This window comes from Taeniopygia guttata, chromosome 1A, assembly GCF_048771995.1.
Source record: "Taeniopygia guttata chromosome 1A, bTaeGut7.mat, whole genome shotgun sequence".
In the NCBI taxonomy this organism is placed as follows: Eukaryota; Metazoa; Chordata; class Aves; order Passeriformes; family Estrildidae; genus Taeniopygia; species Taeniopygia guttata.
The window spans coordinates 18,971,773-18,996,443 of record NC_133025.1 but is presented as its reverse complement, the minus strand read 5'-3'; positions in this window follow the sequence as shown (position 1 = coordinate 18,996,443).

The window sequence follows — 24,671 nt, the reverse complement described above, 5'->3', positions numbered from 1 at the left end:
TTAGAAGCTGAAAACCTCTTGTTGTCCTTCAAATGAAATTGCAGGCATTCAATGACGTTTATATGTACAAAACACCCAAATAAACAAACAATAACCTTCTCTGCAAAAAACTCTATTCTGCTCTTGCTACTACTCTCAATAGGAGCGTTGCATTGCGGTAACAAAACATTGAACAAAGAAAACCTGCACTTAAAGTAAAGCTTTAAAATAGGCTTCCAAGGACAGCATATTGTTCCAGCTCAGAATAGAACTCTGCTTTTTAAAAGTCAGGGTTTGCAAGTCAGTCTATTTATAGTGCCAAGGTTTATTATTGTGGTGTTCAAATTTATATACAGAGCAGTAAATATTATGTTATAAGGGGATAGGCAGTGTCACCAGATGAGTGCTTATATTTTGTCATTTGTTTATGTATTTTTTTTAAAAACTGTACAGGCATGAAGCATAGTTTCTAGAACACGTTTTAAATAATTATTCAAGCCACACTGTAGTCCATAACGAAAATGGGGCTGAAATCACTGCACCTGATTGCTGCAAATAAAATATAAGTGAATCTTCATTCGCTCTGTTATTTTTCTGTTTATATATATTCCCATATGAACATACTAAGAAAATGGTTCACCTTGCAAAACATCTCTTCAGAGCTCATGGGCCACTTCAGTCTGTTCAGAATACAGGAAATGTGATGCAGATTCTAGGCTGACTGCAGATTAGGGCAGATATATTTCTTAGCACCTCTTCTGCAGTCCTGTCATTCTAATGTGTCCCTTTGGCAAAGCACTCAGGTGAAATACAAGAGGTAGTTGTCTGTTGAACTATCTTAGAGCTATGGTTTCATAAGCTAAGGCTGCTCTGTCAGTAAAAGGAGCAAACTCCTTCTTTGCTGCCAGATGATGACTCTTGAACCACTCATTGTGGTCATCCAGATCATGAAGTTCATCCTATTAAAAGCCAAACCCAGTGGAAAATAAGTGGGTTTTAGCAGAATGGTCTCTGAAGTGTCTTGGTGGCACAGTGCTGTCATGGGGTTGGGGTGGACAGGAACACCACATTTCTTGGAGTCAAACTTGCATTTCAGATCAGCTTCCAACATTAGGCAGCTGTACCCTCACTTACTTCCTTTGATACATCTCTATTCCAGGACTCCACAGTATTCCTAACAACCAACTAAAGGTACAAGATGATTGTACTCTTCCGTGATGCTGAGCCTTAGTTTATAACATGTTAAAACTTGTGAATATTGAAGTCTGAATATACCCCTGTGGTGTTTCAACACTGCATTTAGTAGGATGTTATGCTAGAGAAAATGCCTTTCGGGAGCTTTTATATACTCATAAGGCTGTTTGTAATGTGAAGTTGACTTGTCTAGATAGTAGAGAATAACATATGTCTTCAGCATTACTGACAATTTTACCAGCTTTTAGTATTGCAACACTTCTGCAGATAAGGCTATAAGAGTAGGTTGTTTCAAGAACCACAGAACAGATGAAATTAGTCATTAGCTGTGACTACCCAAAGCTGTGCACATTTGTGTTTGCCAGTCAGTACACTTGGCTGACTGGCCTGTAGGTACATGTGTTCTGCTGCCAAAACAAGACATGTAACAGATGAATTCTGCCTGTCTTTCCCTTTCTGGTGTTTTCCTTTAACCAAGCAATATTCTTCATGAAATTTGCAGGAATTTCATTATCTTTGACACCTCAACTTCTGTTTCCAATTCACTCAAAATTAATCAATAATACAAAATATCATGAGTGTGATTTGACAAGGAAGTGTACCATAAGTTAAGGTGTATATGCTTTATAGAAACCAATGTCAAAATACACACTTAAAATAAAATGTTGCAGCAAAATTGCAGAGATTGAAACATAATGGTCATATCGATTGTTACGCACTTAAGCAGAAAACAGTCCAGCTTTGGAAGGATATTCAATAGCTTTTGTTTCAGTGTCTTATCTCCATGTCTCTTTTGCGTATACATTCCTATTGATGTTTAAGCACCCTCCTGTATATCTCCAGTTGCTGCTTTGTTCACTGCAGATCACATAACTTTAGGCAATGACAGTATTATTGTGCTAATATTGTTATAATATGCTATTAATCAGCATTATATAAATATTTCATAAAATAATTGCCTGGAATTACAAGCACCATAAAAATCTTACAAGAGGAACACTACATAAGTAGAGACAATGCAGTCTGTTTTCCTGCTCAGAAAGATTTTATCCTCAGAAGCCTGTCTATTGCTTCCCATTATGTCAGGTAACCTGATAAAAGATAATTCTTTCTATAATTTCCATTTTTCTCATGTGCCAACAACTATTTTTCTACAACACTGCTGTGTGATAACTAACAGTGCAGTCAGCCCCTGAGCTATGCTACTTTATGTAGGGAATCAAATTAGCTGATTTTGGAACTTCTGAGGCCAAGATACAGTTTAGGATAACATTCGTACCACTTTAAATTATTTAAAGAGGCAAATTTCACAAGAAAGCAGGTCTTAAACTTTTTTCCTATGGTCCTAACATCTCTTCCCCCACTTTTATCCCAAATATGTTCCTCCCCATGTATGTATTTTGAAAAGGCCAGCTTCATTCTCTTACATATTTCATCTCACACAGTGGATAGGTTCTTCCTAATGAAGTGCTAAGCTCTCTTGTGTTTCTGATTGACTGCTAGTATGTCAATCTATAAATCATCCTTAAAATGTATTAATATTTTCTCATTGTTTTCCTTAATTTTCATGTGTATTTTCATATTTATATATTTTTCTTGACAGATCATAATTTTTTATCATGCTTGAATAAAGACCATTACTGTAGGCCTGGGTCCTACATGTGATAGGGAACTCCTGTATATTAGTGCAACAGTGGGACAAGTGATACAGGAGGGTAAAACCCTCTAGCTTAGTGGTGGTAAAGAGTAGAAACAGAAATGGAACATTCTCACCAGTTTTGTATGTTTTTAAATAATAAAATAATAGAATATCTCAAGTTGGAAGAGACCCATAAGCATCACCTAGTCAAAGACCCAGCTATATATATCCATACATGGATATATGTGTGTGTAAGAGAAAAACAGTATTCAGTATATCTTCCCTTGTCTTGAATTTTGTTGTGGTGATTCTGATTTTTAATTCCAAAGCCCTGTGAACTGTGTCAGTACTACTGACAGATGGCTGAGGGAAAGACACCGAGATCTGCTCAGTAAAAACCACTTAGATGGAATGGCTGAATTAAGCATGTGCTTTGTGAAGTTGGGAAGAAGATAACAGAATGTTATGACTAGCACATTTCAACAATCCATTTTTAGAAATGTCAATTGCTCTGAGTTAGTCAGAAAACAACAGCCCCCGGCTGTGCCCAAACCCTAACCCTGAGTTTGAAGGACAGTCATGGCTAGCAGTTGCCAGCAAGTAGAAGGTGTGATGTTGAACACCTCAGAACTGTTTCTCATTCTACGTGTGGCTGGTGGGAGCCACCACTGCAGGTTATACACCATGTGCACAGTGAGCTCAGGTCACACACAAAGTGCAGACTGATGCCTTAGATTGCACAATATCTGGAATAATTTTAATACAGACCTGACATCCAGTGTCTCAGTTCATTCAAATTCTTTAAATGGTTTCTGATTTTGGATCCTTCCTTATCACAAAACCTGTACTGTCCTCACTCAACTAGTCCTATTAACACTACACTTCGTTCATCTTGGGACTAATTTATATTTTTTTAAGTAATTTGAACAAAAAATCATTAGATAAATAATTCTGCCCATCATGTAAATTTGACAGATCCCCATCTACAGAAAGTAGGCAGGGGAAAATATAGGGAAAATGCAGTTATTTTCCTGTTCTTGCCTTCTTCTTTCATTCTTCTGGTGTAGTCCTATGGTTACTGGGTTAGGTGAACTCTTGGTTTGAAGCAGTTTACCTGTTCTTGCCTACTTTAAGTCCTTAGTCCTCTGAGTTCTCTAGGTAGCCTTTAGTCTGGCGTGGAAGTTCGTTAAGTGTGTGTGTTTTTCTCTAGTGCAAGTACAGAATCAGATGAACCTCGAATTCCTTCAGGGAATCCATTCCCCTTTAAGATTTCCAAACAAGCCAGCTAATCAACACTTCTAATCAAGACTTCTTATAGTGAGTAAGAGCATTTGCTTAGGCATTGGGTGACCCTACTGCCCAGGAGACTTACAGTCTCTGACTTCCTTGAATGCTTGCATGTACTCAATCTCCTAATATGTCTCCGAAGCTGCAGCTTTCTTTCTGTGAACAGAAAAGCTTGTTTACATGCCAAAAATATTTCTCAGACTGTAAAAAATCTCTGATTTTCAGCCATTCACTAAGTAGTGGAACTGTCCTGGTTTGTTCAGGCTTTTCTCCTTGAGGCACTTGGCATATATCATAGAAACCTGAAACTTTTTCTTCCACTTTTCTCCAAATTTACAAGCAAGCCTACCCTGACAGTCTGTATCACAACTACCAACCTTGCATCTTTGGAAGATTAACTGAGAAACCCCACAGAGCCTGCTAATATCATATAATTGACTGAGGAAGCACTTCTAAGGAGTAGTATAAGGAACTCCCTCCCCTCTGGACTCTCAGCATTGGCTGTTTGCTTTTGAAAAGCTTTTTTTTCGGGAAGGGAAGTGCGCAGGGGGTGTAAAGGAGAATGAAACCTTGACTGCACTTTTCACTGCTTTCAGAAGGAAAATCTCAGCTGTATTCATGCAGGCTGTTCCTGTTTTGTCACTTGTCTCGATTGTTTGCCTCTGCTTGGAAGAATTAAAGCATTTTCAGAAAAGTAATCTTATCGCATGAGAGGGCAATTAGACATTTTGTAATCCTATCACCCCTGTGCTGAAATTACCATGCCCAGTTAGCAATAATTCTGCTTCTAAGAACAGAGTGAGCAGCAGCACAGCATGAATTATTTAACTCAATGCCATGCTTCCTGTTTTCAAGTCACTGGAATAATACCGGCACCACAGACAGTAATTATCCCCAGCATAGAGTAGAAACAGTTAATGGAACCTGCCTTTTAAATCAATATTATTAATTCAAGGAAAGAAACAGCATGTACTATCTGACGCCTATGGAGTTTTGATCCGGGCTTGATGTCACGCTGAAGTAAGTGGTTACCATGGAGATTGGAGCTTGTGTCTGCGTATCCCTCCCTGCCAGGGAGCTGTGAGGAGTGTTTTTGGAGAGGAAATGCCCATCTGTAGTCAATCACTATTGTTCTGGCAGAGCCACATGCCAGCCTCGCTGCAGCCCTCCGAACTGCGTCACGACACAGCAATGTCAGTCCCTCTGAATAAAGACTCCCTGTTGAACCAGATTTATCCACCCTGCCATTTTCACTGTCAGTTGATTATCTGCTTGTATTTTCTGGCTGTGTTAATGTAGTCTCTTAGTACTGTTATCATAGGATCCCTACAGCTTGATACCTCGCAGTTCTGGATGGATCTTGTGTTTCTTTGCTTTATTTGTCACCCTCTTCACTTAATCGAGGGAAAGCACCCACACTACATCAGCCACTTTGCTTGCTTTCTTTCCTCTTAGATGCAGAAGACCTTGAAAGCCTGAATGTGCTTTCTCCCCTGTACAAATTCATAGCAACCAAAACCTGTAATAGATACTTTTATTAAATCATCATTATTAATTGCCAGCATATGTTTCTGGAGCAAAGACTGGCAGTTTGGCACAGTCCACCATGATTATTGAATATACCTGTTTATTAACCAATTAAGTAATGGGCTAGTATGCCAGTGGCTTATAAAATCAGGGCATTATTACTAGCTGGAAGATGTCAGACAAAATTACTTCTGCTTCCTGAAGACAATCCAATGAGACATCTCCCTGAATATCAGGTGGAATTTGTGTTCTTATTTTATTTTCCTCCTTAAGACAATACTCAAAGTAACATCTGATAAATTTCTGCCAGAAATTCTGTGAAGAGACTGTCTCAAATACTGTGCACACCATGAATCAACTATGATGGAAAAAGAAGATTTATCTAACTAGTTTCCCCTTTATTTTACTTCTCTTCACCCTCATTTTTCTCTTCTCAATCTCTATTTTGTTTATCTCTTTTGTCAAATAAAGATGCATTCGAGCTATCTAGGATTCTCATTGAAAGTGATGCGAGAGGTTTTCAGAACAGTCATTGTCTCTATCCTCTTTCCTTATCATTCCTGGAAATGACTGAACATTTTTATCAAAAACATCAAAATTAATCATCTTTAAGCAGATTCCTGGCATGAAAAACTGCAGGAAAAACAATCAAAGTTTAATAAATTCCAATAATGATAAACATTTTGATTGTGAAGAATGTGCCTGCCAGGGATGCTGGATTCTTACCTAGCCACTGAATTTTGTCTGTGTACACTGCTACCAGTGGTAGGTCGATTACCATTTGAGTACTCCCAGCCTGAGTACAGGTGTTGCATTCAAACCTCAGCTTGCAATGTATGCTGACTTTCCTAATTACATGATGAATGTAGTTTCATATTTGCAATATGCCCTACTGCTATAAACAACACAAATGTTTCTTTAGTTCTTGATGGGGTGGTTCAGGCAGGGCTGCTATGGAATTGTGATTGCCAACTGCAGGGATGCACAGGAAAAGAGCAACTTTCCCTCACTACATGTTTTATTTATATCTCTTCCATTCCAGCTGGCATGCACACTGGCAACTCTGGGATCTCTGACCCTGAACTAAACTGCTGCAGGGCTGATCAGGAGACTTGACAGGTACTTGGTGAAGCTGAACTGCTCAGCAAATGCTCTAACTTTACTGACTATGAATTTTAGGATAAGTTTGAAAAGGATGTTTCTGAACACTTATCAGTTCTATAAGCAGCATGGTTTTAGATTTCCGAAAGAATTGTCATATCATGTGATTTTTCATTGTAATTGTGAGGTTTGCCATGTTGTGAGGCTTGACCAATGATTTTTATGCTTTTGAGGCAGCCAGTTTGGATGAAGAGTCCAGCCACACCTACAGAATCAAAGCTAATTTGAAAACAGACCAGCAGTATAGCTAAGTTCAGCAAGGAAACATAAGCTTTTACTACTGAAAGTGAATGGTAAATTCAATTCCTAGTAATGAGGATAAAAAAATAGAAAGCATTACTCTTCAAGTGAAAACCTTTGGTGCTAGGAAACCACATAAGGTTAACAGGGAAATAAACATTATTTGGAGAGATGGATGAATGTATTTTAAACTATATTTAAACTATCCACCAGAAAGGCATAGAAATTGGCATATTCTTACAGATCTTGTAAACATTACTGAATTTTCATTTTGACAAGATCTTCGATTAGAAAGCATCTAGACAGGTTCACTTTCTTCTATACAAGGCTTGGAAATTTTCACCTGGTTGACTGAAAATCCTAGCATATCAGCTACAAGTGACCTTGCACTATTTGTTTTTGTAACAATTGCTCAGAGTGACCACCTGACATCTGAGATATCTGGGGTTTATTGGATCTCCAGCTTTAATATAACCTGCCAAGGGGGGAATCAAACTCCGTGTGGGCAATTCATTCTGGTAACCAATGAGACATTTTTGACAAAGCAGGCCATATGCAGGTAAAAATCACATAGGATTCTAGACAAGGATACTTCATCCTCTAAATAAGGTGTTCTCACAGGATACTTGCCACATTTGAACCACATTCATTGATTTAAATTAAATATATTCCTTGGGAAATGTTCATGTCTTGTACAAGAGATGATTAATTTCACATGGAGGAAACTCTTTGGTTTCTCCAGCCTGAATTATTTGGGTTTTTTTGCTTTTACAGTCTACAAAATATCACCAGAAAAGAGATACAACTGCAGAATATAATTGTATTTTTTTTTTTCTAATTCTGATCTCTTTTTCTGTTCACTCCTGTCCATTTTACAGCAAGTAACTAAGATTTTTCATAAACTGAAGGAGTATCTATGAAGGCTAGCAAGCAAATATGTTGGTTTTGGCCAACAATTTTGAGACACTGAGGTGTGAAGCAACTTTCTGATTTTTTCAGAAATTTGACTTCAGAATTCTGCAAAACATTTGAGCCCCTTTGATCCTACATCCTGTAGGATAGCCTAGGACTCTGGATTCTAGAAATACTCCCTAATAAAAAAGCTCCCTACCTTTGTTGGAAAGCTTTTCTATTTCAATATTTCTAAATAAATTTTAAAAAAGGGAATTTCAATTAATGGAAATACTTTCGTATATGAACATTACCAGTTTGTTTATTAATTTTATTTTTATTAATTTAATATTTCTAAAGACATGGGAAACTTCCTAATTTTATATTGCAAACATAGCAATGACTTGAAGCTTTGTTCCAAACTTAAAATGAATGAAGAATATAGATATATGATTTTTTTTTGCTCTCAATTATACTATTTTTTTTCAGTGTATTTGTATTCTTTAGCATCTTTTCAATGCACTCAAAAAGACATGTTCAACCTCTGTCAGCAGTCACGGCCTATTTTATGTTCTGAAAAGTCTTGCCAGAATGGCCCCTTCAAGCAACACATGGCCCAATTTATTTATGACACTGCCAAAAAACTATTTCCAGGATGTTCGTAGGTCAAGAGCTCCTCTGAAATAGAGAATGCCTTACAGACTTATTGCACGGTGTATTATTTAGTGTGTGTGTGTGTTGTACTCATGCCCCGAGGCCACAATCAAAGGCAAGGAAGTTGAGGAAGAATGAAAGAATGATGATCTTTCTTGCATTTGAGACTCTCCTCATAGCTTTATCCATCTATGCACTGTCATCTCCACTAAGTCATCAGTTTACCCTTCAAACAATTTTCTTTTTAAAAATCTCCTTTCATTAGTCTCCTATTTCTGTTTTTTACCTGACAGCTGTCTTGAGGCACCTATTTTACCGTAGTGGTTACATCCAGTAAAAGAACGCTTAAAAATGGATGATTCATGATTTGTCTTTTTATATTCCTTCTTCTTTTACACAAAATTGCATATGATGCAAATTAAATATCTCAGCAACTTTTTAAAAAGTTTAAAAAAGATTTCCAGGTGACTTTTTTTAGGAAGTCTTTGGGAAGGGAGGTGCTGCTCTGTGTACAGAGCTGCAAAGCACTTAGGGAACTAGAGCAGTGTTCAACAGTCCTAGTGAGAGAGCCCAGCAGATTAACTGCTTGTAATAAGATACACCTAATTCTGTTTCTTTGTTTAGCCATCTCCTTCCTAGTTGTCCTGAACATTCCTTCTGGTTTGACCTTTCCTTCAGTCATGCAGTGAAATAATTCTGGGTGACTAAGACCTGCCTTCCTGCACTGAGACATTTTACAGGAAAGGGGGAGAATTTGTAAGCAAAGCACTGGCACTAAGAGTATAAGGATCTAGTGGTAGTGAATTTTTTAGGTTGTATTTTTGGTAGGAAATTTTAAACAAATCCATAGAAATCATAGTACATATATGGCAAAAATTCAAAATTGTGAAAAAAGTGTATTTATAAGTATGCAATACTTGCCAGTGTTTGTGAGATATAATGGTATTTCTACTTTCTGAGCCCAAATTTTGAAAATACGATAATATCTAATAATGAATACAGGATGAATTTGTCATACTTATTCTTATTGATAAATATGTTGCAAGGAATAATGTAACAAAACCAAACTTTTAGGTTCTACAGTAGAACAAAACATAGGTGAAATTTTTCAGGCCTTCAGAATTCACATTATTGTTTCCTGCTTTTGAAGATGAAAGCTGAGTCTGAAGAGACAACAGGATGAAGGGAAATATTTGATGTAATTTTGGGGAGTTAGAAGAGCATTTGGGCAAGAGGAATTAATCTGAATTTGTTCTGGTTTAGGGAAAAGTTTTGCAGGGGTTAACTAAAGTCATGCTCTGTTCATTTCTTCTTTGTGAATCTTGTGGAAATGACTATTATCTTTTAATTGATTTTTTTCCTAGTGTAAAACTTTGTCCACTTGGTAGGACTGGGGTCAAATTACTCATTGTGGCTGGAATTTCTAAAGTTTGACTCACTTGAAGTCTTCTTATGCTTAAATTCTGAATCAGCATAAGCAGGATGAAAAATGAGATGGTAGTGCACTGACACCAGCGGAATTTTCAGCATCTGCATGCAATAATGTGATTTGACTGACTTGTATGGACCTGAACCCAAACACTACAGAAAGGAATAATGTAGGCCTTATTACCTGACATGTGGAAGATGTTTCTAACTATAAAGGAGATACTGATTACAAGAGGCAATCATTTTCAGAAAAGCAGATAGGCTTGTCTTGGTTTTGTTCCTTAGCTTATATTCCTCTAGCAATTTTCCATCCTACTGTATGTAAAACAGCTTGTACATATGTAATAATCACATAAAATTGATTAAGAAAAATATCCAAAATTCTATTTATCTGTACTGCATGGAGGTTTTGTTCATGAGCCTCTAAGACAGACAGAGAGAGAAAAAGCTTACAAAGTGTACTGTATCTTCAGTACAATTCAGGTTACTACACAGAACCTCCTACTCACCACACTTTAGTGACTCACGCATGCTAAGCATAATGATTCTTCTATTTTTTTAATATGCTCTCATGCTAATTTTCTCATTTACAATTATAAATGTTACATTCACTTCAAAAATTTTGACAAAATCAAATTTCAAAAAATATATAATGGAATAATTTTCACTCATTTTCAAATCAATTTTTAAAATTTTTTTGTACATTATTGTAGCTATATTACATTAACTTTGTACAGTGTGTGCCATGATAAAATATTGGGAAAGACACTATTAACTATATATTTTAATGCTCTTTCTGTGTGATTAAGTTTCATATTACTGAATTTGAATAAAACATTAATCATGGAACTCTTGAATGAAACTTCTACTAAAATATTGGCTGAAAAACTTTCCTCTTCAATTGCACCTTATTATTCTTCTTTTCCCCCTACTTTGTAGTTATATAACAGATTTCTTCCTTCCCTTTTTGATGTACTGTTCTTTCTTTATATTGCAGGAAAATGAGACTATAAGTTCATTTGAATCTAAAGACCGATTTCCATGTTAAAAAGAAACCACAGAGCTATAGAAAAATATATCACTTTCAATAATTTGCAGTGATGTACAGAAATATAGCTCTATAGTTAAAAAAAACCCTCAACTCTATCAGACAGAAGGAGCAGTTTTTTAGCTGATTTTTATGATATGGATAAATGTCCACCTAAAAACCAGGTAAGGTGCTGAGAAAAGCAGTAGCGTGCAAGCAGAGGGAAAAGTTGTCTTTGAAGGATGATAAAATTCTGTCTGGGTGAATGGAAGTTTCACAGTGCTGTATCTGAACAGTCTTCCTAAATAGTACAGAATTAAAAGTCAAAATATTACAGCAGTGTAACATAATGTAACATTTTTTCAAACTTTAAGATATAATATTTTTTCAAGCTTAAATTTTCAAAGAGCCCATGAGTCTTGCTATGACATGCAATGCATGGCGTTCAAAGGTGCCCATTGTTCCTGTGGCAGGTTGGCAGCACTGAAGTCAGAGTATTCTGTCCCCATGGCATGAAGCTCACAGAGAAACAGACATTCTGAGATGTTTGAAGTTAGACAGCAAGTGATGCTTAGTTGCAGACTTGACTAAAATTAATGAAAAAGTACATTTTCTTTTTGGAGAAGATGAGAACTTGCTTTATCTGTGTCCAAATTCAAGATACAAGTAAGTTGTGATCTGCAGGGCCTGCACTTGATCCACTGCGATAAGCTCTGATGGGTGTGTGGCAGTCTTTGCTTTGGAGCTTGTAAACTCCCTGCTGTGATGAAGTGCAAGCAAGGCAAGCGTGGGTCTAGGCATCAGACTGAAGATTTACAGTGCATTATGTAAGGCCAAGGCTCAAATACACAGTAGACCCTTGACCTGGAGGTAAGACTTTCGGAGATAAGGGGTTTTCCTTCTTCAAACAGATGCAGGAGACAAATAATACAAGCTAAATTAGAGAAAACAAAACACCATGATATAATCTTAGGAGCATTCTGCAATAACCACTTTTTTTCAAAGACTATTTGCACTCAGAAAAGACTTTGAATGAGCCTACATCACTCATAAATCAAGAATTATGTGTTCTGGTGCCTTTTTTAGAGCCTTCATGGTAATAGCACCCAATGTGTTTCGCTGTTTTTTTTCTCTAGGAAGTCTTTCTGCGATTTCTGGTCAGTAAATTATTTATCCTGATGTTCTTAGATGCCCCACAACAGAGGCTAAATCAATTCTGGCAATGATTCATTGTGAATTAAAGCTAGGTCTCTTGGACCCTCTCACTACTTTTGTTTCTTTTACTCTCAGAAAGTTGTGTTATTATCCACTGTACTCAGTAGAGAATCCGTTTTAAAAATATATTAAACCATTAAAGTAAGATTAATAGACCCAAGGAAGCATCTATACCTTTCTGTTGCCTGGAGAGGAAATTTAGCAACTAGCTTAGATTAGAAACTGAAGGCAGGCTTCAACAGGCTAAACATATGTATTTGTGCAATTTCCTGCCTAGAGTATTTCAGATGTCTGCAAAGCTGGTGAATATGATTGGTGGTGTAAATAGAATACAGAAGGAGCTAGAAATTGCTTGAACAACTCAAAAAGCTTTAGATATCCATTTTGAGATAGGCTGAGACACTAAATTTACATGAGTAGAAGAAGATAACTGCGTTTGGGCCAGCTGTTTAAGTTTCTGCTACAATCAGTGAGGGTGCAACTCAGCTGCCTAACACACATTACCTGAGGTGCCCCAGGGTACACAGCATAGCCTCTGACTGCTGTAACCAAAAGGTGTGGGCAGCCCTATAGGCACCACGCCATACCTGACTGCCTTCAGCTGACATCCTGGGCTTCTGGATGCTCATCATCTGGAATCTCAGATGCTAAACACCAAAGATTATACAGAGATGAATGTCAGATCCAGTCCATATCATGAGCAGAAGTTAGAAAGTTGTTAATCTCACCTTTAAATAGTCTCCCACTTTTGACCATCACCATAGCTCTCTGTACTGCCCTGAATCAGCTGACTAGATTAAGAAATACCATGATTCAGCTAAGAAACTGAATGTACAGTTGCATATTTGGCTCTGGAGCTGAAATCCACCCATAACTGATGGAGTTCTGAAGTGAGGTGAGAAGAGTCCCTTTCTCATCAGCCATGACAAGAATACATGACAGGCAATTCTCCCACTCTTGTGTTAGCACTGTCATCCTCAGTTTGAAGAGGCTTGTCAGGCTGTTTGCAACAAGCTGTTTATTTTAAATGTCATTTATGTAACTTAGGAGTTTTTTCTCTGTATTACAGTAAATTAACATAATTTAAGCATTACTCTCACTTCCCTTTTTATTCACTCTGAAGTTTACAGAGTTCTGATTTTTGCTAAGATGTCAGTAAATACAATAATTTAAGCAGTCTGAAATATCAGCAGCTGCCTTTTCCTCCAGTTTCCATTTTTCCATGATTGGTAAAAACAGATCACTTATAATAATGCTATTGGCTATGCAACTTCGGAGAAATATTTTTCTGCAATGTTCTCTATGTGAAAGAACCTGGGCACCCACATTATTCCATAGATGAAAACCTGGCAGACTAGATGACAACACTCTCCCCACCCAAGTCTGTCAGGTATTGAACTTTACACTGGATTAATTCCAAAGAGTAAAATCATGCTAGTGCTCTTAATTCCAAAGAGCACTAGCAAATATCAATGGTACAATTCAGTTCATCTAAACACTAGTTAGTTCATACAGTCATACTCAGAAAACATAACTTTCATTAGAGTTGCTGGCATAGGGATTGTCATTGCTATCAGCCTAGATGTAAATTCAATGAGTTAATTCAGACTTTTATAAACATAAGTGGAGAGAATATATATGCTCTTGATACATGGGCACTTTACTCAGAGCAACGATAAAGATGAAGTAGAGCAGAATTCTCTTTTTCTTTAGTTATGCCCCCCTTCTTGCTCAGAAGTGTACCTTTAAAAGTCACTTCTGATTTAATCAGGCTGTTGAAATTCAACATATGTGCACACAAAATCAGAGTGCAGGTAAAAACTACAGAACAGATTTAGCTACACAGGGGCACAGAAAGAAACAAGGACCTGACCTTTTAAATTTATGTGTCTATTTACATGATTTGGAAGTGTATTTTTGTCTTCTCTGAAGAAAGGATGTGTAAGATACAGCAGCTCTCTTCGTTCCTTGATCTACACAACTGTGGTAGGATTGATGTATGTGATTGTCAGTAGCAAATGAGACCCAAAAGCAAGGGGGAAGTGGATTAAATTGTGGCTTCTTAATTTCTTTCTTAGGGCACTGATGGACAAATGCAGCCACATGATACTTTGTGCTGTACTACACTGGAAAAACCAGCTCCTAAAGCATAACAGATGTATTTTTATAAACACCTGTATTTTGCTCTTTTCAAAGCATGTTGGTCTGCAAAATCCACTGTGGTGTATGCAAAAGTATTTGGTAAGAAGACAATAATCTACAAAAAGTCTTTTTATGTATGTATAAAATAGAGATATGGGAATATGTTTTGTAATCATGCCAAACCTGTCAGAAGGCTTGAATGACACCAGAATGTCAAAGGCAGTAAAGGACCCACACTGTTTATGGATGTAAACTGTGCTACAATTATCTCTGTATACAAACATCTTTCAATAAATTTCCTATCATTTGTACACACAGACATAAGTTGGACTCTCCCATTATAACAGCTGTGAAGAAAAGCTCTTTTATATTTCATTCTGAAATTTCTTGATCATTATGCTCTATTAGAGCTGTCTGTGAAAGCTTACCCTGCTTGTAGCAGTTGTGTTCTACTTCTGCTATACACTTTAGCTACACAATAAGGAACCTTTAAACTTTTTGACAAAACAGGCAAAGAACTGATAGAGCAAAACCCATTGTGAAGAACAACACACTGACCCCTAATATCTAAATAAAAATATGAATTACATTTTATCTTCAAATTGCATGTTGAGAAAGGATGAGGTGGAAAGAAAGAGACAAGGCAGTTTGAAGGGTCTTGTTCTGCAAACATCAGCGCTAACTGCAGCATTGTGTGTCTATGTGTATCAGATACCTTGGCCAAAGGTTGTTATATAGAGAGTCTAGGTCACAAAGAGTCACAAACGCTTCACTGTGCTCTGTAGTACATTAGTTTGTACTGGTGGTATTTGAGATCTAGTTTGGATATACAGCCAGCCCAAGTCAAGTGCCCCAAAAAATCTGTTTTCAAATTACTAAGGTAACCCATTTCTTAATAACCACAGAGCATAATTTACACTAATTTTATTCATTTTTGAAATTATTGTGATATTCCATGGTAGCTTTGTATGTGGAAAAAACCTGAAAACTATAGGTAAAAAAGGATTAATGTTTTGCCTGCTACTACTGCAGAATTTGAAATTTTACTGTCTTTCTTGCCCTCACAATACAAATTTGTCAGTTTTTAAAGATAATTATTACAGTGCTCAACAAGCAAGAAATGTGGGACAAGTAATATGATTTAATTTAGGAAAGCTGAGATAACAATGGAATGATTTTCAGTCAGAGATGAAGAAGGAATATAAGTTACAGGTCAAAGAATGAAAGAGATCTTAACTAATAAACAGAAAACCTTCAGTGAGATCACATTTACTTGGAACTCTTAAAGCTCAGTTTGCTCAAAAAGCATCCAGAAGACAGATGTGTATAAAATTACTCTTTGCAGCTGTGTTTGCTTCCTGTATAAGTGAGAGATTGTATTTAGACTTCAGGATTTGTGAAGGAAGGAAGGAAGGAAGGAAGGAAGGAAGGAAGGAAGGAAGGAAGGAAGGAAGGAAGGAAGGAAGGAAGGAAGGAAGGAAGGAAGGAAGGAAGGAAGGAAGGAAGGAAGGAAGGAAGGAAGGAAGGAAGGAAGGAAGGAAGGAAGGAAGGAAGGAAGGAAGGAAGGAAGGAAGGAAGGAAGGAAGGAATAATCAGAAAGGTTTCTTTCCTGACTAGCAGTATGGACAAATTCCTTCTGTCCCTCCTAGGTTTTTTCTTGTCTATTAAAGGATCAGTATTCTAAAAACCCTCTTCAGATACTTACAGGGGTTATTCTTATCTATTGGATGTTATGCTGCTGGTCCTTCTGCTTTCTTTGATGTTTTAAGGTCTTAATATGCTCTATATTTTCTGTGAAACTTACTTGTAACAGTAGATCAAATTCAAAACCTGTTTGGTGCTATGACTGAAGGCAATGTGTGTATGTATGGAGATGAGCATTGGGAATATTTCTTGCGAATGTTAGTGCCTGCTATAATCACAGAGACGAAATCTCTTTGACGATCCCAGCCTCTGCCAATCTCTGTGCACTGACTGGTTTTGGCAGAGACCTAGCCCATTGCCTTTTCATTACTCTCCTAATCATACAGTGATGAACACAGCTTTAAACAATTGAAACATGGTTTTAGAAAGGAGCAAAACCCAGGAAATAGTGTGTCCCTTTTTTCAGTGACCAATATTTCCATATAAATTTTTGCTGTCAGCTGAAAGTTTATGTTATGAAATTCTGTAAAGCCTACCAAGACTCAACATACCCTGAATGGTGTGTGTGGCTGCAGAGACACAGAGCAGTTATAAAATAACCCAGTAATCTGAAGTCATTGCATTTACGCCTGTTAACTGAAAAAAAGCATTACTTATTGATCACTGAGGACAGTGAATGTCTATGTGCAGGCCCTTACTTACTGTGACATCCAGAGGTAAACATGAAGGTTTTTCATCAAACTGATTTCTACATAAATGCAAACTTTCTCTTTCTCCTCCCTGTCTCCCAGTACTGCTGAAGTACTCTTTTGCACTCTCAGTGGTTTCAGGAATTACTTTTCTGTATGCCTAATTTAGACTCCTGTCCTTTAAAAGCTTGACACAGGAATGGCTTATTGGTCTGGGTTCTGGCCCGGATTTGCTGGAAGCATACTTGCTGCAGCCATCACATCTTTCCAATACACACAAACTCACTGTTAACGTGAAGAAGAGAGACAAATTACTCATCACAGAAGAAATAAGCACAAGTGGGCCCCAGAAATGCTCGCTGCTATATTTAGCTTATAATACTAATATTGGAACGTCATAGTTGTGCCCTCTTCCCTAATGGCAGTGCTGTGAGATTCTATCTAGATTTTATGATCTTATATGGAAAGTAATTCAGCTATTTGGGGAGCTATGCTCTGTGCATACAAACAGGGAGACTACTTACGTCTGTTCTCTGTGTTATCAGGACCATTAAAAAGTCACATCAGTTGGGAGGATATGCTGCTTTATAGTTTCTGCTTTTAATGTCTCTAAGGAAACCACTTTGCTTACCCACACTTAACCGTGCTTGCCACATCCACAATTTACACACAGGCAGGGCAAGGAGAAAGAGTACATCAGAAATTCTGTTCTTTACATAAATGTGCCAGTAAATGTATCAGTATTAATGGTCTTTATGTTTTTTAAGTTGGAGACTCTGGTTTAGCTAAAGTCCTGCATTCACAGGAGTGAGCTGGTATGGAGATACTGTGCCACAGATCTGGTCATCACTTTGAGGGGAATTTCTCTGTTACTGAAGGCCAGAAGGACTAGAAAGAACTATGTTTGGGTAAGATAGACAATGAATGTAGGGGAAAATGATGAAACAGTCTAACGTTAAAATGTGCATTAAAACCATTTGAGTTTTCTCCTTCCTTCTTCATTTCATAGAAGAACTCCTTGTGTTTATGAAATTTAAAGGGAAACTTCTTTTTTAGAGTAGAAATTCATACCCATGACAATATAAAGAAAAATATTATTTTCACCTGATTTATCAAGTGTCTTGAGGGACTAATTTTCAAAATGACAGTTTTTGTGCCACACTGATAATTTTACATCTTTCAAAAATTTTTTAAGCTTAAACATTTCAGGCCCAGAAGAATCTGATCACACTGAAACTTCTGTGGACATTTTTAGAATAGTACAGCAATTTGGACAATGCTGTTGGGAGTTGGAGGAGTGGGAAGGGAGCTGGAGCTCCCTTAGTGCTTCTGGCCTCCATGGTGCACTTCCTTTTAGCAGCCCAAATTTAATAAAGGCTAAGGAATCACTATTGTGCTGAAGAGAAGAGAATTTACTAACCTGTGATTCTGTCTTTAGGAGTCCTGAGATGCCTTATTTGATGTCCCTTCACAATGGGATATTAACTATGCCAGTTAAAACTTCTGGGTTTCTGACCCATTGGGCAGAGACATTCTGGTCTTGAATAATGGTAAGTTTTCTATAAATATACTTACCCAGAAGATTGTCTGCCCAAACATTTCAAGCATTCCTTCTGGATGGAAGATGTAGAACTATATTGTACTCATGGAAGATGTAATTTCAACAAAACCCAGGCAGAAAAGGATTTAGAACCAAAGAGAAATTTTATGACAAATTCTTTTTCATGGAAGTTCAATTTGTTTAAATAAATATATAAGTGTATAAGCAAATATATTTATTTTAATAAAAGGTATTCATTTTTTCAGGAAAAAATATTGTATTTCAATATTTAAAAATATCAAAGAACAATACATCATGTATTAGTCTAGACAGAGAGGGATTGACATAAAATTTTCCTATGTAGGAAGAAAAATATCTTTGTTTCTGGCTAACACACAGTAGAAGTGGTGATAAAACTAATCTGTAAAAGTAATCAATTGAAAGTAATCTGTCCTTTTAAGCAAACATTTCAAACTGATGATAGAGGAAAGGTAGTACGACAGTTTAGGTAGATTCCCTGGGTAGGGTTAACATGAAGCTTCCATTTTTAGGCTCCATAGAAATATAACAGTAACATATGAAAGAATATTGTACAGGTAGAGATGACATCATAAGGGTTTACAGCTGCAACCTAGCTGGAGTGTGCATTTATAGGTACAATAAAACCCTTAAAATTGCCTTTGTAGCATTTCATAGGTCCTGTATTTAAAAGCATAAAGCTGACATAATATTAAAAAAATTACTCACAAACACATTTCTGAAAAATAGTTAAATTGATTTCATTTGTGAAATATTATGTACTATAGGTATTCAGTCCACATATAGTATATTTTAATATGCTTATGAAAGCCTACAGCTGAATGTAATTTAGCATGAATGATTATCTGTTTGAAATTTCATCCATTATTAGCCATTTCTCATTTGTTATTCCAGTCATACTGCCATGGAACCAAAAAATGCTGCAGTTCTTAGGTAAGCAGTCACAGCAAGATTCATTTTCAGTATGTGGAGAAAAGTATGCCCTATGTGATAATCACAGATTATCAGGGTGATGAATCCCATGCTTGTAAACAATTCTAATGCTTGCAGAAATAGGGAAGGTTTTCTGATAACCCAAGAACAAAAATGCTTGTAACCATGCTAGTTGTTAGCTGTGCTATAGGTATTGTTTTAACCAGTTTCATGTTTTAAGAAGATTTTTACACTTTTTCTACACTTTGACTGTACCAAGGCAATTTGGAAACGTCAAGGTCCTTGACAGAAGGAGACTGCATTGGCTGGTTTCTCCAGGTCCTTCTTCTATTCTCCTAGACGTAAAACAAGACAATTTCAGTGCTCCAAAGTGAGATGTTGTGCAAACTTGTTTATTTGGGGCTTAAACCAGATGTAAGCAGATAGAGGTTAGTGTGTTTTGCCTGGGACATGACATAGTCAATATGATTGTGTAATGCAGACCATTTTTACAAGCAATAATATCATGGAAAATATGACACCATAAATTTTTAATTGAACCCGTATCATTACGCAGTAGAGTGAAAAAGTACATGCAGTATCCCTGCACAGCTACTTGATGTTATCTGTCTGCCCTTTCACATGAGCCAGGAGAACAAGGACATTAACAAATAGCTTCTATTCTCACAACTCAAAGCAGGGGAAGAATAACAAGTTGCGCAAGTGGAAGAAGAAATATTAGACTTTGTGTTACTCTCATTTTCCCTCTCTTCTGAATTGCTATTAGTAACTGAGGCAAGTAAAGATGTCGTAAAGGTTTAGTGTCCTGTTACCTGCTAAGTCTTATACCTTTCTCAGCCACTAAGATTTTACAACTAGCTATAAGGAGATTACTTTAAATCCTTTTCTGTCGCTACGAAGAATATTTTTAAAGGGACCCTGATAGGAGTTGCAGGTTCATATTTTGATTTGGAATTTTGGAATCTGGTATAGAGGTGGAGTTTGTAGAGTCTTTTCAAAAATAATTGCAGGTATTGAAAATAAAACCCAAATCCCTGATCTTATGTATTATTATTTTATGTTCCTTGCTCAGCAGAGAGAGGATTATTAAAACAGATGTCTTTTGTTTTGTCCACACCACACTAACTTTCTTTATGCTAAAGACTTGTGACCTAGAACTAAAAAACCCCAAAATGTTGCAGTAGGACATTCAATTATTTCTCTAAAATAAGTAAAAATTGTCCTGCATTTGCCAGCAGGATCTGCAGGACTCATCCTGCATCCCACCAGCTCTAAGAGTATCTTAGTCACAAGCAAATAAGAAAGTCCATTGCCTCAGAGACTCCTGTTCACCATTAAAACCTGATGGAACCAGCTGAAGAGTAGTGTTTTCAGACACTTTTTCAACAACTGGCTTCACATACTCATTATCACTCACTGTGATGACTACTATATATATAAATAAACAAGCACATAAATATGTGCAAAAAATCATTTAACAGAGTTTTTAATAAAGAAATAAGCAATCATTAGAGAGATGGCCAGCCTGTTTCCTGTCAAATAGATGCAGTGGAACTGACTTTTGAGCTCACATTTGCCTACAAGACATATTACATATATTCATGGCAACACATTGATCTGTTCTCCTTTTATAAATCATTTATAAATGTCTACTAATAATAGTGTATTTTTACTTTTATGTCTGTTAGACAGAACTATTGTGTGTAAAGTCTGCTCTTACCAGCACTTGCCTCTGGCCCAAAATTGAATGCAATATGGCTCCTGCTGAAATTTCAGGCATGTCCATCTTTTCATTGTTTTTTAATGGCATATGGCCAGAAATACTGAAATATAATACATTGTCATTTACTGGCTTTAGGGAGCTCTTTCTCAATTTAATTAAACAGGATAACTTGCTAATGCAAGTGCTGCCTATCACACATGAGGAGTCTAAAATGATAAATGAGTTGCAAATGAAGCCCTTTGTGGAAGTTGAGACAAATTCTTTTGACTGAAGAGATGGGTTCTCATCTGCAAATATTTTGTATTTCTACTTTTCTGAAAGCCAGGGATGAGCTTATATAGATAAACACAACCTTTTAGCTGCAGAAAAACCTGCTGGTAGCTTGTATTGGATTAAGATGGATTAATGCCTCTTTACTTAAATTCCTATTGTCATTTTTTCAGTCGCGTACTTCACACTGGCAAAAAAATGATAGCCATACTTTGCATTTATTTGACTGAGGTTTTCTATTTTAAAGCATCCCAGTCCAGGATATTAGTGTCCTTGTCACAATTTTCTCTGACAGATTGAATGGGATCTCAGGTGAATTATTGCACATGGATGCAGGAACAGCATAGATTTAAGGTGTCATATCTCTTTTTCTTGCCCTGGTATCTTTACTTTTCTTGATCACTGTCCTTGAACCCTGAACCATATGGTGTCAAAGGGCACAATAGAGTCTACCTGTTCAGTACCAGAAGAGAACTATTAACTAAACCTAAAGATCAACAGGATCTAATTTAACAATTGGCATTATAGTTCAAGCTACTTTTGCAAAATAATGTGAGGGACTTCATTTTCAGGGCAGTATCAGAATAAAATATCAGAAGTCTAAACCTTAAAAAATGTAGCAAAATAAGATCCTTGTCATCCAAACAGCTCTAGTTTGTGTATCTTACAAGTATCTGAAATCCTGGAATGTCCCCAAAGTGGTCTGTGAATATGTAATTACAGAATCACAGACCACTTTGGGGATATTCCAGAGGTTTTTATTTGACATTTCAGAGAGATACAAGCTCTCTTAATTTACCAGAAACAATGCCAATGGAACTGGAATGTCAGGAAGAAGTAACAAGTCATGTGAACTGTTACCTGGTGATGCAAAATATGTTTGAGTGGTTTATGGCTTCATATTTTCTAACATTAAGTTGTGTTATTGTCCAGTTTATGTACGAAATAAACTGCTAATATTTTAGCTATGTTTACCATGAAGTTTGTTGTTAAAATGTATGCTTCATCAATGAAAATTTCACTTTACACTTGTTTAAAGAGGTCTGCATAGGAAATTGTCGGCGTGGCCCTTGCAATGCTCTTCTGAGAGCCCACAGTCTGTGCCAAAACAAAAGCCTCAGATAAATGGCAGCCAAATTTCCACCTCTGGAGCCCCATAAACTAGGATTACTCATTTAGAGGCTTAAACAGGAGCAATAGTTGCTACATCTGTCTTAGAATGAGGGCTGCCCCCACTCGCCTCACAGTGTCTCTGACAGCATGAGAACATTATTTCTCAGTGCCACCTTCTACCACTGCCTTATGAAGAATTTATATGTTTTGAGTTTTCCTTCATGGCAGGCGTCCAGCAGTGCTGTACTATAAACCTGCCACAAAGAGTGAAAAAAGCAGTTTTCAGTTCAACTGGGGCCCAGACTGATTAGCTCAGACAGGCCGAACTTCTAAAGGTTAGTGAGTCTGAACTCAGCTGATTCACTGAGCACCATCAAATTATGTACGACTAAGGAGGTAGCAAACATTTTAAAAGACTAATTGCTTGAGAAGGTTGTGGAGGGTGATTAATACACTCAAATCCTTTATCAGAGTTCTCTTGAGGAACCCTAATGAAATAACAAATTCAGAGAGAGGACAAATTATATTCCTTTTTTGGCAAGTAGTTATTTGAGCAGAACAGTGCTGCCAGCTGAAGGCATCATTAAAGGGATGGCTTGCTGTCGCACACCAAAACCCCCACTGTGATAAATGGCGAATGAAACATGTCTTTCATGCACACATCAAGGCAGCTGAGGACGAGCAGAGCTACCAGGACCAGGCTCTCAGCCTGGTGGCCTGCAGAGGGCTCTCAAGGTCCTCTGCTGAGCCTCCCGACCCCGTTTCACGGGCTGCAGCTGGAGGTTTTCTAAGGTCACCGAGGGCTGTCTCAAAAGAGCTAAACAAAAGGATCCTTCAGCATAAGCATGCATTTTTTTTTTTCCTTTTCTATGGCCTTGCTGTTTCTATGTACTATCTCTAGCCACAACTTTGCCTGCATTATTTGCTTTAGCAAACAGATGTTAGAAAGTCACTGCTAAATATAAGTCTGTAACAGTCATTGTGAAAAAAAAAAAAAAAAAAGGAAAAACTGCAACAAGCCTGGAATAGGAATGAACACTTTCAGTATTTTTTGCTTACTGTCATCTTTGAGGCAACAGTACTATATACACACAGAACACAGACTACTTGTTTATATTTAGTTAGCTCATTTTGTTCAGTTCCTAGAATGATCTTGGATGTGCAGGAACACAAATATTGCATTGAATATCATTCTTTAAAGCTGACTTTACTGCAGAATGCATATAATTTTTGAAACATAAAGTGAATAGCAGAACCAGCTACACAGATTACTTATTAACATGCTTGTATTAAAACCCAAAACCAACCTACCAGCAAGTGCTATACATGTACAAGAACATGAAGCCTGCAGCAAATTAAATTTACATATATATTTAATGGCAATTAAATCCTTGTCTTGTGAGTTACTAACACATTTTAATTGCTTGCAGCCATGGTTTTCATTTGTAAGAATATGGCCTGTACTGGAGGTAGAAAATGCTCTTTCCCCTTTGAAAATAGCTGTGTTTTAAATCCAAAATTCTTGCTGTGATTATCTCTCCATGTAGATCTGGAAAATTCAGAAGGAACAGATTATTACAGCAACCTTAGTTCCTGTCTTTCCTTGTCTGGTTATACTTAAAGGAAGAACCCTCTAAAATTAGGATAATTGAGCTGTTTTTTGTTTCTAGTAGATTTCCTTTATGAAAGGGGACATCCTGTAGCAGTCCTTGATGGCACCTTCTGGCATTACTTGTTTGTTTGCCTTTTCAGGAAAAAAAAAGTTTTTTCTATTTTATTACCTTTACTTCATGTTCCTATTTCCTTTCCTTGTAATACCAGGGTGGCTTTAGCTAGGACAAAAGTTATATAGGAAAAAACTTACATCCTGTTTTTGTCTCAGTATGCAGAAACACAGCTGTGGAAGTAGTCTTGTAGTTTTTCTTTCTTACAGGATCTCTGAATAAGTCAGTCAACATACTAGTTGTTTCTATTCTCCTTAACTATAGTGGCAGCTGCCACTGAGCTTCTGAAGCTGAATTTACTGGGACTGTGCAGTAACCACTGGAAAGAAAATACATGATATTAAGAGAGAGAATTGTAGGTAACAACAAGAAGTTATGACCATGTCACCAGGTGTTAGAGACTGCATATCTCAAGGCACTGAATATACAAAAAACCCCATGACTCTTTGGGTGTTCCCAGCTTTATAGACTTTTACTACTTTTTCTTGTCTTTGAATCAGCTAAGGGTAGAGAACCATTGCTCTCTGTGTTAAATGGCTGTGGGTGGTGAGATCTGTATGTGGTAAGACTGTCAGGCTCATGTACAAGCTGTTTCTTTGGACTGCTATTTAG